Source organism: Sapajus apella, unplaced genomic scaffold (genome assembly GCF_009761245.1).
Source record: "Sapajus apella isolate SASKATOON/1434 unplaced genomic scaffold, GSC_monkey_1.0 scaffold70, whole genome shotgun sequence".
NCBI lineage: Eukaryota > Metazoa > Chordata > Mammalia > Primates > Cebidae > Sapajus > Sapajus apella.
Genome location: NW_022437010.1, coordinates 7194702 through 7210065, shown reverse-complemented (window position 1 = coordinate 7210065; position 15364 = coordinate 7194702). Strand labels below are relative to the sequence as shown.

The window sequence follows — 15364 nt, the reverse complement described above, 5'->3', positions numbered from 1 at the left end:
GCCAACATGGTGAAACTCCATCTCTACAAAAAATACAAAAATTAGCTGGGCGTGGCGGTACGTGTCTGTGATCCCAGCTACCAGGAAGCTGAGGCAGGAGAATCGCTTGAATCTGGGAGGTTGAGCTTGCAGTGGACCTAGAGAAACAATAGTTGAAGGTCTAGAGAAACAGTATTTCCTCCAATGTAACTTGATTCTGCATTCCTGAGTTTTTGTGATGTGTCTGAGTTGTTCCATGTAACCAGGAAACTTCCTGTGCTGTTACTAAGAGCTACGAATTTCCCTCCTCAAGATACTAATTTTCTTGTTTACATCCCTTTATAATATGAGTACATTCATAACCCTGGACATACTCTTCCTGTGTCTGATTAAATTCAAGTACCAGGTTAACTTTCAGTTTATCTAAAAAACCTATAGGAGGTTTTTCCTTTACCCTTGAGGTAACTGACCTAGAATACAAAGATTCTGTGTTTACCAAGATAATTTCCTGTGTTTCATGTTATCTTTATTGAATTTTTGGTTACTTAGGAAAACTAATCGCTACTTGGGAGGCTGAGGCAGAAGGATCACTTGAGCCTAGGAGTTTGAGGCTGCAGTGAACACACCACTGAACTCCAGCCTGGGTGACAGAGCAAGACCCTGTCTCTAAAAAAAAAGGAAAACTGGCCAGGTGCGGTGGTTCACACTTGTAATCCCAGCACTTTGGGAGGCTGAGGCGGGCAGATCACCTGAGGTCAGGAGTTCGAGACCATCCTGACCAACATGGAAAAACCCCATCTTTACTAAAAAATAAATCCAAAAAAATTACCCGGGCGTGGTGGCGCATGCCTGTAATCCCAGCTATTCAGGAGGCTGAGGCAGGAGAATTGCTTGAACCCAGGAGGTGGAGGTTACAGTGAGCTGAGATCACACCATTGCACTCCAGCCTGGGCAACAAGAGCGAAAAAAAGAAAAGAAAAGAAAAGAAAAGAAAAGAAAAGAAAAGAAAAGAAAAGAAAAGAAAAACTGGCTGGGCATAGTGGCTCACGCCTGTAATCCCAGCACTTTGGGAGGCCGAGGTGGGCTGATCACCTGAGGTCAGGAGTTCGAGACCAGACTGGCCAACATGGCAAAACCCCATCTCTACTAAGAACACAAAAATTAGCTGGGTATGGTGGTGTGTGCCTGGTTAAATGAATAGCTACTATTTAGTAGTGACTTGTGATTCTGTTTTGATCAAGTGTTTTGAATCTTTTTACCTCTTTGGTGGATTTTCCCCAGGAACAAGATTCTAAATTAAGTATTTTTGACCTAAAATTAACTTTAGGATTTCCCAGCAGCGTCCCTGGAGAGCATCAAAGAATGTATTTTTCATCTTGTACAGATAGTAAATCATCAGGTTTATTGGGCAAGCCATATGGGGAACATTGGCAAACAAGAAATAGTGTTTAATTTCTTTTAAGTTATATTTGTGTAATGCATTTACAAAATTATATGAGATTCCAAAGGTTCTGATCTGTTATAATATGTACTATCAGTCATGATTTTGGTTATTATATTAACTTGTATGTCACAGAAATAATCAAATTTCTTTCTCAATTGCATCTTTAACTATGGCCATTCTAAATTTTGTGCAATCTACTGACAATTATGGTTTTACTTTGATTCTTCTAAAAAAGCTGTTTATGATCAGTTATAGTCCAAAATTTGTTGCTTCTTCAAGGAAATTCATGGAAAAGACACCAACTTAAGAATTCCCTCCAGACTCACTGGAAAGGGACCGTATCAGGTACTTTTAACCAACCTATGTGCCGCTAAATTATAGGACACTGAGTCACGGATCCATATTTCTCATTTAAAAAGAAGGTTTTTGATCCTTCTACCAAGTGAATCTCCCAACTGGTCACTGATAACAAGCTCAAGTTAATCAAACTACAACCACCCGGGACAAGAGGAAGACAACATCTGAGGTAGACCTCTTTCTCCCAAGACATCAGAGCAGGCCTGTATAACCTCTTATCTTGAGCTAACATGCCTAGTCCTTATGTCTACTTTGTAATTATTTTAGTTATCATAGCTTTGAGAATCTTATGCATCCTGGGCATCTTATGCCACTCTGGGGTAGTTCCATGTATTCTACTGTTTAGACACACCATGGGACTCATTGCCTTACCAGACTCTTTATAATCCCCTCTTTTTACAACATGCTGTACTTCTTCCTTTTCCTTTCTCTCTTTTTTTGAGATGGAATCTTGCTCTGTCACCCAGGCCACAGTGCAGTGGCATGATCTCGGCTCATTGCAACCTCTGCCTCCCGGGTTCAAGCCATTCTCCTGCCTCAGCCTCCCATGTAGCTGGGATTACAGACACCTGCCACTGCACCCGTGGGTAATTTTTCTTGTATTTTTAGTAGAGACGGGGTTTCACTATCTTGGCTAGGTTGGTCTCAAACTCCTGAGCTCATGATCCACCCTCCTCAGCCTCCCAAAGTGCTGGGATTACAGGCATGAGTCACCTCGCCCGGCCTCCTTCCTTTTTCAACACTCCATGCCTGTTCTTCCTACTCATGGGAAGATAATGCCTAGATACAGCAATCCAAATCCTTGGTCTCCTCAGGCAACCTGAGTGTTGGATACATCACCTTTCCCCCTGACAAATCTATTGGGGGAAATAAGAATCCTAAAATCATCCCAGTGACCAGCTTCCCTAATGTGCACAGTTGCTTGGTATCCCTGTTGGATCCACCGGCTGTTGCCTATTGGGTACATAGCCATGCTCCTGAGGTTCAACCTTGTTTTTTCTTTGCTGTTTTTTATATGCCATAAATATCTTCCTATTACCCTACCTTGCATTTCCTCCCCTAATTCTGAATACTCCCCACACCCTCTACTTCATATCTTGCAAAAATCCCATAGAAACAGAACACTTACTAAGACTCCTCTCTGCAGCACGTACCAAAGAAAGCCCAAGAGTCTCCTCCTTGGTTCCCCAAATCTGCCAGTTGGATCATACCACTCTGTCATTACCTAATACAGGTACTCAGTTTGACCACATACCCTCTCTTGCCTGTAAACAGCTCCTTGAATTTTTAAAAAAACTTTTTTTTGTACTTTAAGTTCTGAGGTACCTGTGCAGACCTTGCAGGATTGTTGCATAGTAGACACATGCCATAGTGATTTGCTGTCTCCATCCCCCCATCACCTACATCAGACATTTCTCCCAATGTTATCCCTCCCCAAACTCCCTACGCCCTGCTGTCCCTCCCCTATCCCTCACCCTCCAACAGACCCCAGTGTGTGATGTTCCCCTTCCTGTGTCCACGTGTTCTCATTGTTCAACACCCACCTATGATGAGCAAGAACATGCGGTGTTTGGTTTTTTCTTCTTGTGTCAGTTTGTTGAGAATGATGGTTTCCAGATTCATCCATGTCCCTACAAAGGACATGAACTCATCTTTTCTTTATGGCTGCATAGCATTCCATGGTGTATATGTGCCACATTTCTTTGTCCAGTCTGTCATTGATGGGCATTTGGGTTGGTTCCAGGTCTTTGCTATTGTAAACAGTGCCGCAATGAACATATGTGTGCATGTGTCTTTATAATAGAACGATTTATAATCCTTTGGGTATATACCCAGTAATGGGATCGCTGGGTCAAATGGAATTTCTATTTCTAGATCCTTGAGGAATTGCCACACTGTCTTCCACAATGCTTGAACTAATTTACACTCCCACCAACAGTGTAAAAGTGTTCCTGTTTCTCCACATCCTCTCCAGCATCTGTTTTCTCCAGATTTTTTAAATGATTGCCATTCTAACTGGCATGAGATGGTATCTCAATGTGGTTTTGATTTGCATTTCTCTAATGACCAGTGATGATGAGCATTTTTTCACATGTTCATTGGCTTCATAAATGTCTTCCCTTGAAAAGTTTCTGTTCATATCTTTCACCCCCTTTTGAATGGGTTTGTTTGTTTTTTTTTCTTGTAAATCTGCTTTAGTTCTTTGTAGATTCTGGAGAATGGGAAAAAAATTTTGCAATCTACCCCTCCGACAAAGAGCTCCTTGAATTTTTATAACCTCTAATTATGTGCCCCCATTCAAGCTGTGTTTTTGGCTGCAGCTACGTCAGCCAAAACTACTTTTATCTACCCCTGCTTCAGGTCCTGAAAAAACACAGGCATTTGCTTTCTGGGTCAAGTTGTTGCTCCTGTCACCATTATTAAACCTCTAACTCAGGGAATATTGAATCTACATCCCAGGGCCAAAAGAGCCCTACCAATAGTTGATGACTATGCTGGTGATAACCCCTCAGATGATGAAGATGATAGCTGTGGATACTCCCAAGGATGTGACTTACCTGGTGGGCTTAACCCTAGTGAAGGATCTAAATCGGAAAGGATTCTGGGGTCTTGGTTTGGGCTAGGCCCTGCTTGGAATGCATATAGGATCAGAAACCTTTCCTGCACTGTTAGCAGAATTGCCTGTTCCACTTCCTGTACCATCAGGGCACAATAGAGATTTGTAGATTCCCTTGCCCATGTGGTCCTGGACAACCACGTTGCATTAGACTATCTCACTGCACATGGTGGTGTTTATGCTGTCACTAACACTTCCTGTTGTACCTGCGTAAATACTTCCCATCAGATTGAATTGGAAACATCTGAGATCCTAAGTTGGCCAAATCCGACAGCTGGCTGTCTGAAAAGGACACCTTCAGAAAGCCTCCTGGCTGGACTTGCTGCATTAGAATTCCAATTTCCAGATATTTTCAGCCAGCTTCTTCCTGGTAAGATTCCTTCTGTGTTCTGTGCTACAAATCTTAGTGAACTTCCTTGGACTATTTGGCTCCTCTTTAAAATCACTCCAGCCTGTTTTAGCAGATGCCTGCAAGAGACCCTCACCAGGATCATGCTGGCCCAACACCTCCAGACTTTAGACTCATTCCAGCTGGAAACTGAAGCCAACTTAAGCCAAGAGATGTTAATTGAAATTGAACAGATGCCTTAGTGCCTCTCATAAGTAAATGGGTCTAGTTGCTCAGTTGGTCACTGCCTTGTCAAAAGATCTCTGCACAGGACTAGAAGAACCTGGAACAGGTTGCCAGCCACTCCAGCACGATGATGGGATGCAACCAACCTAAACCATCATCACGGCTGTCTACTGACAGGTTTTGATAAAAAGGAGGGACGGAATGTGAATCTTGAAAGAGCCAATCCCTCAGATGAATCCTGAGTGGCTAACAGCCTAAATTCAAAAGAGCCAAGTGGCTATTTGCTTCCTAGAGGTCACACATATACCTGGAGTTCCTGGAAAACCTGCATGTCTGCTTAACTTGGGGGCTTTCAGAGCTGCCTGTTCATATTTATGCTGCCTGAGCCAACCAATAGGCTGTGACCTATGTCAACCAATCAGAACTCTGCAAGTGTTGACCAATCGGCACTCACCAAACATCAACCGGTCCGAACTAAGCAGGTTGGAATCCTTTATTTAACTAAGTGGACCTGAATGGAAATCTGGAGGGGATCTTTCATTATAAAAGAAAATATTTCCCTTTGCTCTTTGAAATGTACCTTCATTTTACAATGAAGGCTGTGTCTCTTCAGTTTGCCAACTGTTTACTGGATTAAGTCTCTTTCCTCTAAATTCCTTTTCAGAGAACTTTGGTTCACAGGATAATAGCCATACCCGTTCCATTGGTCCGAGTTGAGGATTAGTGGTGTCAAGTTATGTAAAACAGTTCGTTTAGGTAGGTGCTCAGGACTTGTTGGCTGTGATTTTGGCCATGACCACAGCAGTGATGCTAATGACAACTCCTTTGGGTCATCCGTTGTGCCATACTTCCATGTCACACCTGAAGTCAAATGGGTAATGCTATCGCTTCATTCATTCTCATATATACACCGAAGGGTGGTATGGCTTTGATCTTTTATCCTGCCTCAATTTTCCTCAGCTCCTTGAAATTGGATCCACTGGTATGCCCCACTTTCTGGTTGAGGCTGAATCCAAACTCTAACACCTATATCACTCTGGGGCTGTATTATGGTTTGCACTGTGGCCCCACCTCCCCAAATTTATATATTGAAGTCCTAACGCCCATGACCTCAGAATGTGACCTTGTCTGAATATGGGGTTACTGTAAATATAGGGTTACTGCATTAATGTAATTTAATAAAGTTGAAATGAGGTCATACTGAAATAGGGTGGGCCGTTAATCCAGATATGACAGGCATCCTTATGAGAAGGTGAAATTTAGACACGAAGACAGACAGATACACACACACACACACACACACACACACACACACACACAGAGGGAGAGAGAGAGAGAGAGAGAGAGACAGCAATCACGTGAAGATTGCAGTTATGCTGCCACAAGCCAAGGAACTACCAGAGCTAGGAGACACGCTTGCAACAGATCTTTCTGTGGACCTTCAGTGCGGCACAGCTCTTCTGACACTTTGATCTTGAACTTCTAGCCTCCAGAACCATGAGGCAATAGATTGCTGTTGTTTACATGCTCTGTTTGTGGGTACTTTGTTACAGCAGCTCTAGGAAACTAACTCAGGGCTCCTCTGGGCGCAGTTCCCAGGGGCTCAGTTGCAATGGCTGGGCTCTCTGAGTTACCCTCAAGTCTCTCACTGCCAGGAATCCTAGAGTTTGGACTCCAGAGAGATCCCCCAGTTTCCCATATTGGCTTTTTCTGAACTCATTGTGGGCAGACCGGTTGTTTGCCCAACCATCTAGTTTCTCCTGGTAAGACTGAAGCCTCACCTGTCCCCAGCTTAAGGGATGCTCCCTGAAACCAGATCCTGCTTGAGCGTCTACAGTCTAAAAGGCAGAGCCTCTTGTGTATGTGAAATGTGATTGCTGCTGGGCTTCTAGGTGCCCAAACTCTGCCCGGCTTCCACATGTGCTCACCCACACCCTGTGCACTGCCTCCCCATCAGATTTGTTCACTGACCACTTTGGGAATAAGAGCCTGGCCTGCCCTTATGGATACTTCTTGGACCACTTGGTTGCTCTGTTCTGGCCCAGCAGTGTCACTTCTGCCAGGCCCCAGCTTGGAGCTTCATGAGCTCTGATTTCATTGCTGAGCAGTCTCTAACAGTTCCCTCAGGAGTTCACAAAAGTAAGACGATTATGACCTCAGATAAATAAAATATTCTGCTTCAGAATTAACTGGATCTTTAATTTTAAGATCCAGAATTAACTGGATGTTTAACTTTAAAAATGTTCAGTGTAGAAAAATCAGAGGAGAAAAAAGAAAGAAAAATGAATAACTTATAATTGCATTACTTAGAGACACTGTTACTATTTTGGGTTATGTTGTTTTAGACTCTTTTCTCATTTCACTCTTTCATTGTTTAGTTATTTGATTTTTATTTTATCAGAGTAATATGAGCACAGAATTGTAAAAACTCAAATAGCTCTAACAGGCTTTTGTAAAATGCAATGGTTCCATCTCTACCTTCCCCACTCCCTCCACATTTCCACTGTAGGGACAAGTACTTTCAATTTTTTTTAATCTGTCTCTTCTAGCCCTTACACATCTAATTATTTCCAAAATTTAGGCATTACCTACTGACTTCCTATTGTAGCAAATGAAGATTTAGCTTTCTTACAATATCTCCACCTCTGAATCCCTTCCCTATCCTCCCAACATGGTCATTCCAAATCGTTGGAGACAATATTCAGAATATTAATATACATATACAAATAATCTTCACAGCTGTATATTAATACAGAACACTATGTCCAACAATGGCAGAATACAATGAAATGAAAACTCCCTAAAATTCATTGGTGAAGTCTTCCAGACTAATTAGGAAGAAGGAGTGCCAATAATATATAAACTCTTCAATGTTACATATATTTATGGAAAAAAATTAACCTGGGCCACTGCCTCACACCATACACAAAATCATGCCCAGGGAGAATTTTTAAAACTCTAGGTAAATCTAAATCTGAGAGGTGACACAAATAAATCTTCTCAAATAAAATAGGGAGATATATTCATCACCCTTGAATAGACAAAGACTTATTAAAGAAGATTTTTAAAAAAATCATCCTTAAAGGAAAAGATTAATGAATTGGAAAAGTGAAGAATTTGTGTACATTGTGAAAAAGCATGTCATCAAAAGGCAGAAAAATATTTAAAATGATGTATCTGATTAAAAAACAAATTTTTATCTAGAAAAAACAAACTATTATTTATTAGTAAGAAAATAACAGGTAAGCCAATAGAAAAATAGACAGAAACTTAAATAGACACTCTCTGAATAAGATATACAAATGACCAGAAACATTTATCATCATAAGTCATCAAGAGATGCAAATTAAAACTGCAATAAAATACCAATATGCACCAATTAGAATGGCTCATATTTTAAAATGAACAATATGAAGTATTGGTGAGGATGTGGGGTCAGTGAAACTGCCAGTAGGAGCGTAAATTGGTGCAGTTACTTTAGAAAACTGGCATCAGCTGCAACTGGAAAAATCCATCCCCTAAGACCCAGAAATCCCCTTTCTATATATCCACCCAACAGAAATGCACACACATACACCAAAAGACATAAACATTAATGTTCACAACAGCATTACCTGTACAACAAGAAAGAAAGGTGTGAGATCCAGAAAAAGAGAGATACAGCACAGGACAGAGATAAGGGGGATTCCAAGGATTACAGCAAACAGAAATCCCAGGATAACAGCTGGCCAAGGATCCCACGGAGCAAGCAGCACAGGGAGGAGAATGGAAGCTTCCAAGGAAGTGCCTTCAGGGAAGAAAAATGGGATTGATGTATTCCCTGATGAAAATCAGCTCGAGGAAAATTACACTGTAAGGCTATGAGATGTGTGTAAAGAATGAGCACTGAGCACAAAGAAAACTAAATAAAGACACAAGCCAGTTACTTTCAGGAAAAGAAAGAAAAAAAAAGGAAATGTGCACATGCAGAGAAAAGAACATGTGAGAGCTCAAGGAGAAGACAGTCCTTTGCAAGCCAGGCAGAGAGGGCTCAGAAGAAACCAACCCTGCTAACCCTTTGATCTTGGACTTCCAGCCTCCAGAACTGTGGGAAAATAGATATCTCATTATGAATATGCAAATATTTTTTAAAATCCCAAATATGGACCAAAACACTTCTGGTCCCAAGCAGATCAAAGAAGAAATACTCAAACTGTATTTGAAACGTCAAAAGACATAATTATTCTTGTTTTGTAGGGTCAATATTCATTTGTATTTTAAATACATATGCCCTTTTCAGTGCTCTTCATTTCCACCTGCATTTTTTCATTTCTGTCTGATATCATTTTCCCGAAGAATTCCTTTCAGTGTTTTTTTCAGTACAGGCCAGCAGGTGATTGTTTATTTTGCATCATTTTTTGTTGAGTTTGGAATTTATTTTGGAAAAACTCTTCCAGATATCTTTTCCTGCTTCCTGCATTTCTGTTGAGAAGTAAGCTTTCAGCCTTATTTTTGGGGGTGTGAAGGTGATGTGTTTCCCAGCATCCTCTACCCCCACCCACAGCAGTTGTTTAGATTTTTCTCTTTGTCTTTGGTTGTTAGCTGTTTTATCTTGATATATTTATATGCAATTTTTGTTGACTTTGTGCTGCTTGGGGTTCCCGAACCTCTTAAATCTGAGTTTTGATGTTTTTTGTCAGTTTTGAAAATTTCTTTTCAAATCTTATTTCTTCCTTCCATTTTTTTCCTTTTCTTTTGGAACTCCCTTTACACTAATTTTAGACTGCTTGTGTTCCACATATACTTTTCCCTATATTTTTATTTTTTTTCTTTCTCTGCTTCCGTTTGGATATTTTCTTTTTCTATTAACCTACCTTCCAATTCAATAATCTTCTCGGCTTTCAAAACCACCTGTTACATTTTTAATTTTAGATGTTTTATTTCTCAGTTCTAGAACTTGCATTCGTTTTTGATATGATATACTGTCAGAAATGAAAGTGGACATTACCATTTGCTTTTACATGTCCGAATTTTTTTTTTTTTTTACTGTTCTTTCTTCTCTTGTAGTCACCTATTTTCACAATGTTACTAAATAACAACTGCAAATTTTGTTGGCTTAAGAAAACGATCACTTATTTTCTCTCAGACGTTTGCACATTGGCTTGGGGTCATTTAATTCCTGTTGAGCTTAGCTGGGATGTATTCTAAGCAGCAGGTTGTTCAGATCTGCTCAATGTCTCTCCCATTCCACTTGGATCAGAATGCTAGCCAGTACAGCTCTTCACATGGTGATGGGATAAGCATAAAAGGCAAGATTGTAACCATCCAGTGGATTCACCTTTCCTGCTGCCTAGACCGAGGCAATTTATCAAGACAGGGATATTGCAATAGAGAAAAGAGGTATTCACACAGAGCCGGCTGTGTGGGAGAAGGGAGTTTTATAATTACTCAAATCAGTCTCCCTGAGCATTTGGGGAGGAGAGGTTTTAAGAACAACTTGGTGGGTGTAGGGGAAGCCAGTGAGCCAGCAGTGCTGATTGGTCAGAGATGAAATCATAGGGAGTTGAAGCTGTCTTGTGATGAGTCAGTTCCTGGGTAGGGGGTGACAAGCTCAGATGAGCCAGTTTATTGATCTGGGTGGTGCCATCAAGTACAGGGTCTGCAAAATATTTCAACCATTGATCTTAGGAGAAATTTAGGGAGGGTCAGAATCTTGTAGCCTCCAGCTGCATGATTCTTAAACCGTAATTTCTAATTTTGTGGCTACTGTCAGTCCTACAAAGGCAGTCTAGTCCCCAGGCAAGAAGGAGGTCTGCTTTGGGAAAGGGGGGGTTTTATCATCTTTGTTTTAAACTATAAACTAAGTTTCTCCCAAAGTTAGCAGCCTACACCCAGAATGAACAAGCGCAGCTTGGAGATTAGAAGAAGGGGGAGTCAGTTAAGTTAGATCTCTTTCACTGTCTCAGCCATAATTTTGCAAAGGTGGTTTCAAGATCTAAGTTAGGAATTAAGCCTCTGGTCACATCATATCTACCTATAACTCATTGGCCAAAGCAAGCCACATGGCTGAGTTGAAGGTCAAGGAGCAGGGAAATACACTTCTCCTCAAGTGTGAGAAACTTCAGTTACATAAAAAAGGGAGTGAGGAAGAATCAGCTCCTATTTTTTTTTTTTTTTTTTTTTTTCTTGAGACGGAGTTTCGCTTTTGTTACCCAGGCTGGAGTGCAATGGCGCAATCTCGGCTCACCGCAACCTCCGCCTCCTGGGTTCAGGCAATTCTCCTGCCTCAGCCTCCTGAGTAGCTGGGATTGCAGGCACACGCCACCATGCCCAGCTGATTTTTTGTATTTTTAGTAGAGACGGGGTTTCACCATGTCGACCAGGATGGTCTCGATCTCTTGACCTCGTGATCCACCCGCCTCGGCCTCCCAAAGTGCTGGGATTACAGGTTTGAGCCACCGCGCCCGGCTCAGCTCCTATTTCAAGCAACTCTGCTTGTTGTTCTTATCTTGTACCATTAAAAATAAACATATATTTTTACTACTCATTTCCTGGGATTTTGGAAGGACAAGGAATTATATGTTCAGTCTCATTTTAACTCAAAATTTTACTTGTTTCTTGAGAGATTTTCATCTACTAATTTCATGATGTGATGCACTTCAAATGTCAAGTTTTATCCCTATTAGTTTTCTATTGCCATGTAACAAATCACCACAAATTTAGCATCTTAAAACAATACACATTTATAAATTCACTATTTTCATAAGTCAGGAGTCTGAACACAGTTTCTCTGGATCTTTGCACAGGATGTTGGCCAGTATGCATTCTTGTGTGGAGCATGGTGTTCTCTTCCAAGCTCGCATGCTTGCTGGGAGAATTCAGTTCCATCATATCTTAGGACAAGGCCCAGCCTGGATATCTTATACTTGCACGGGGACAACGCTGAAGAGAATCCAGAATCCCATATTTGGCCCCGTCTTTGCCCTCTGGGATACTGCAGGTGCTGAGAGGACTTCAGCACCTGCAGGTCCAGCTGTAGAACTAAAACAGCAATTGAAGAGCATGGAGACAGAGATGTGTCCTGGGGGTTCTCATGCAGTATGCTAGAAGGGCCTTGCAGGGGGACAAACAGGACAATGGGAAACTCAGGAGAAGGTGATATTCAGAAGTCCTAGAAAACACAGAGGGGAAGCCTGATATTCACAATAGCTACAGTCTAATAGCTAACACTTAATGAGCCCTTCAGTGACAGGCATTGTACGCGCTTTCCATCCCTATGTATTTACTCCTCACAATAAGCCTAGGAGGTAGCTAGCATCACAATCTCCATTCCCAAATGAGGAAGCTGTAGTCCAGAGAAGTGAAGTAACTTTCTCGACATCATAGAGCTCTGTTAAATAAAGTTTTTGGGAGGCCATTGATTTGGACTGAATTCCTGCACTAGGCCCCAACAGACCTACCCAAAATAGAGTTACACATCACCAAACCAAATGCTAAGCTGTTTACCTGTAAAGTCTGATTTTTTGAGAAATCAGGAGAGATATGATAGCCAAATCTCACTAAGCCAATAAGGAAAGTAACTTTGAAATGACAAGTCCCCCTTATGTTCCTTGTTTCTGCTTTCTTCAGCCTTTTCTGCCTGTGAAGCCTGTCTTCTCTGCTCGGCTCAGTGGAGCTCCCTTCCATGTTGTAGGAGACTGGATGCTGCCTTGTTCGTGAATCACTAATAATTGTCTGTTTGTTGAAAGTTTGTTCTTTGACAGCTTTGAAGTAGGAATAGAAACCCAGAATAAAACCAAAAATGTTCTTGCCCAAATCTGGCTCATGAGCAGCACCCAGTAGGACCTATGAGCTGATGAGGTACTCCAGATAAACGCCATCAGGCCCCAGGCTGCCTGACAGGGGCTCAACCACAAACAAGAGAGCTTTCAGGCTTTGGGAACATGTGCTGGGCTGTGGTGGCAGCAAAGCAGGCTTGTTGAGAACCATGGTGTTGGAAAGAAGCTTTCAAAATTCTGCTTGGGGTGAGAATTGTCTCAGAGTTTGGAAAAGCCCTCAGTTGTTAGGGGAACAAAAATGGTGTAATAAGGGGGAAGAAGGGATAAGATTAAGGCAGGAACTGACAGTTTAAACATTCCCTGTCATCAGGTTCCAAATTGGGCTTTTCTTATCCCCAGGGCTTGGGTGACTCCTGCCCCTACCCTAGCGGGGAGTAGAGGTAGTCAGGAGCAGCACGGTGCCAATTCCACGGTGTCAATTCCGCGGTGCCAATTCGGCCTTGCTGGCTACTGACAAGAACAACAGTTGCCAATGCTACTCTTGTTTAAATTGAGACACACCCTTATGAGCTCTTCATCTCTTTGGCCAGACTCTGTTACTTTTTCTTCAATACACATTCTCTAAATAAAAAACATAACAGTGATAAATTGAGGTTGAAGGTTGGAACTGAGCTTCTCTGAGAATGCCCTTTCCATATTTTTTATTTTGCTTTTTTCTTTTTTGAGGAGTCTGGCTCGGTCTCTCAGGCTGGAGGGCAGTGGAGCGATCCTGACTCACTGCAACCTCCACCTCCTGGGTTCAAGCGATTCTCTTACCTCCGCCTCCTGAGTAGCTGGGATTGCAAGCACACGCCATGATGCCTGGCTAATTTTTGTATTTTTAGTAGAGATGGGGTTTCACCATATTGAACAGGCTGGTCTTGAACTCCTGACTTCAGGTGATCCACCTGCCTTGGCCTCCCAAAGTGTTGGGATTACAGGCGTAAGCCACCGCGCCTGGCCTGAGAATGCTCTTTCTATAGAGTGGCTTGGTGTAAACAAGAGGACTCCGGGTTCAGAAAAAGGCAGACTTGGGTTTAGATCCTGGCTCTGCTACTTGCTACTCAGGAGAACCAGAACCTTGGGAAGCCCTGTAACTCCCTGGTCATCATTTACCTCTCCGTGAAATAGAGATAAGGATAAACTACAATAATTATATGTAATTCTATAGGCATGTAAAACAAAAAAATATAAAGTTATAAATAGAATTAAATCATAATATAATTTACAAACAAAATTATATAATAAACTTATATATCCAGTCAGCCCTCTGTATCCACAGGCCCTCTAAGTCCTGCATTCATTAATTTAACCAATGTGGCCGGGGAGGGGATGCGAGTGGGCACCAGGGTGTGGTGGGAAGGTTGAGGGAGGGACGCAGAGCACATGCGCAGTGCGGGACCCCGCCATTTTGCCCGCGGGTCGCTGAGTGCCTGCCAGCAAATGTTTGAGGAGCTGAGAGTAGCCGGAGCTGTGGGAAGAAAGTGGAGCAAAGCCGAGGAGAAGCAGCAGAAGCGGTTGGAGGAGCGAGCAGCCATGGATGCAGTTTGTGCCAAAGGGGACGCCGCCAACAGGTTTGGAGGCCCTCTGGAGGCTTTCCTGGTGTACGGGAAATCTGATCGAAATGGGTTGAATGTCTCTATTGAGTGTAGGCGAGGGTCTGGGCGGGAGTCAGCCACCCTGGATTGGGCCTTCGACCTGACCAAAACCGATAGGCAGACCATGGATGAGCAGAGGGAGTGGGGCCGGAAGGACCGAGAGAAACGGGAGAAACGCTAATGACGCAGCGGTGGTTAGGAAAAACAGCTCCCTCCTGTTGCCTTTTCTCACTTCCGGTTTGATGGGGGTGGGGGGGGCGGAATGAAGTCCTGCTTTGCTGCGAAGTGCAGGTGGGAAGCAAGGTGGAAGGCCCTGGGAATTTCCTCCTATAGAGCCTGCAGCTCATGGACAGGAGCACACAGATGAAGGAGGTTTTGATAATGATGTTCAGGCACAATCATGGCGCCTACCAGTTCTTCAAGAAGTGCTGCAGTTTGAAATTGATGACTTTTCTCCCAGCATGTCCGGTTGCTGTGGGGAGGACTGCTCCTATAAGATCCTGAGCTGAAAGACCAAGTTTGGGGACAGCCAGCATGCCCACACAGGTAGGGACTGTAGTGGCTGCTGCCACTGAACTCCCACAGCCACTTGCAAGTAACAGCGCTCTCTTCTAAGGCGTGTCCTCTCTCCTGGTCTCACCATTTGCCGGTTGTCATCAGATCTGTGGTCTCTTCAGCCCTGCACCTGCCGGACTGCACCCCGAGAACACAGAACCCTGGGAGAAATGGTATGAGCTGCTTTTTTCCTCTTCCCCTCTCCTGGAAGACAATAATGCCAGGAGGGAAATGAGAGGGAAGAGTGGGTGGAGGCTTGGCCGTGAAGCTCATCCTCACACAGTGGGTGCCTCCTCACCTGGCTCCTAGGGTGGTGGTTGCCCCACTTCTCTGTAGCTCCTAGATTTTTGGCAACCTCCCCTCTCCCACATACACACTTGGGAAAATGGAATGTTTATGTCCACCGTTATGAAAGTCCTGGAGTCCTGGGTCTGTGGTTTGGAA

The 15364-nt window shown here is 42.9% G+C and overlaps 1 pseudogene; it reads left to right on the top strand.

The window, feature by feature from the left end:
• The first annotated feature begins 14201 nt into the window (after positions 1–14201).
• LOC116531327 lies at positions 14202–14940 on the top strand (annotated as a pseudogene).
• The last annotated feature ends 424 nt before the right edge of the window (positions 14941–15364 follow it).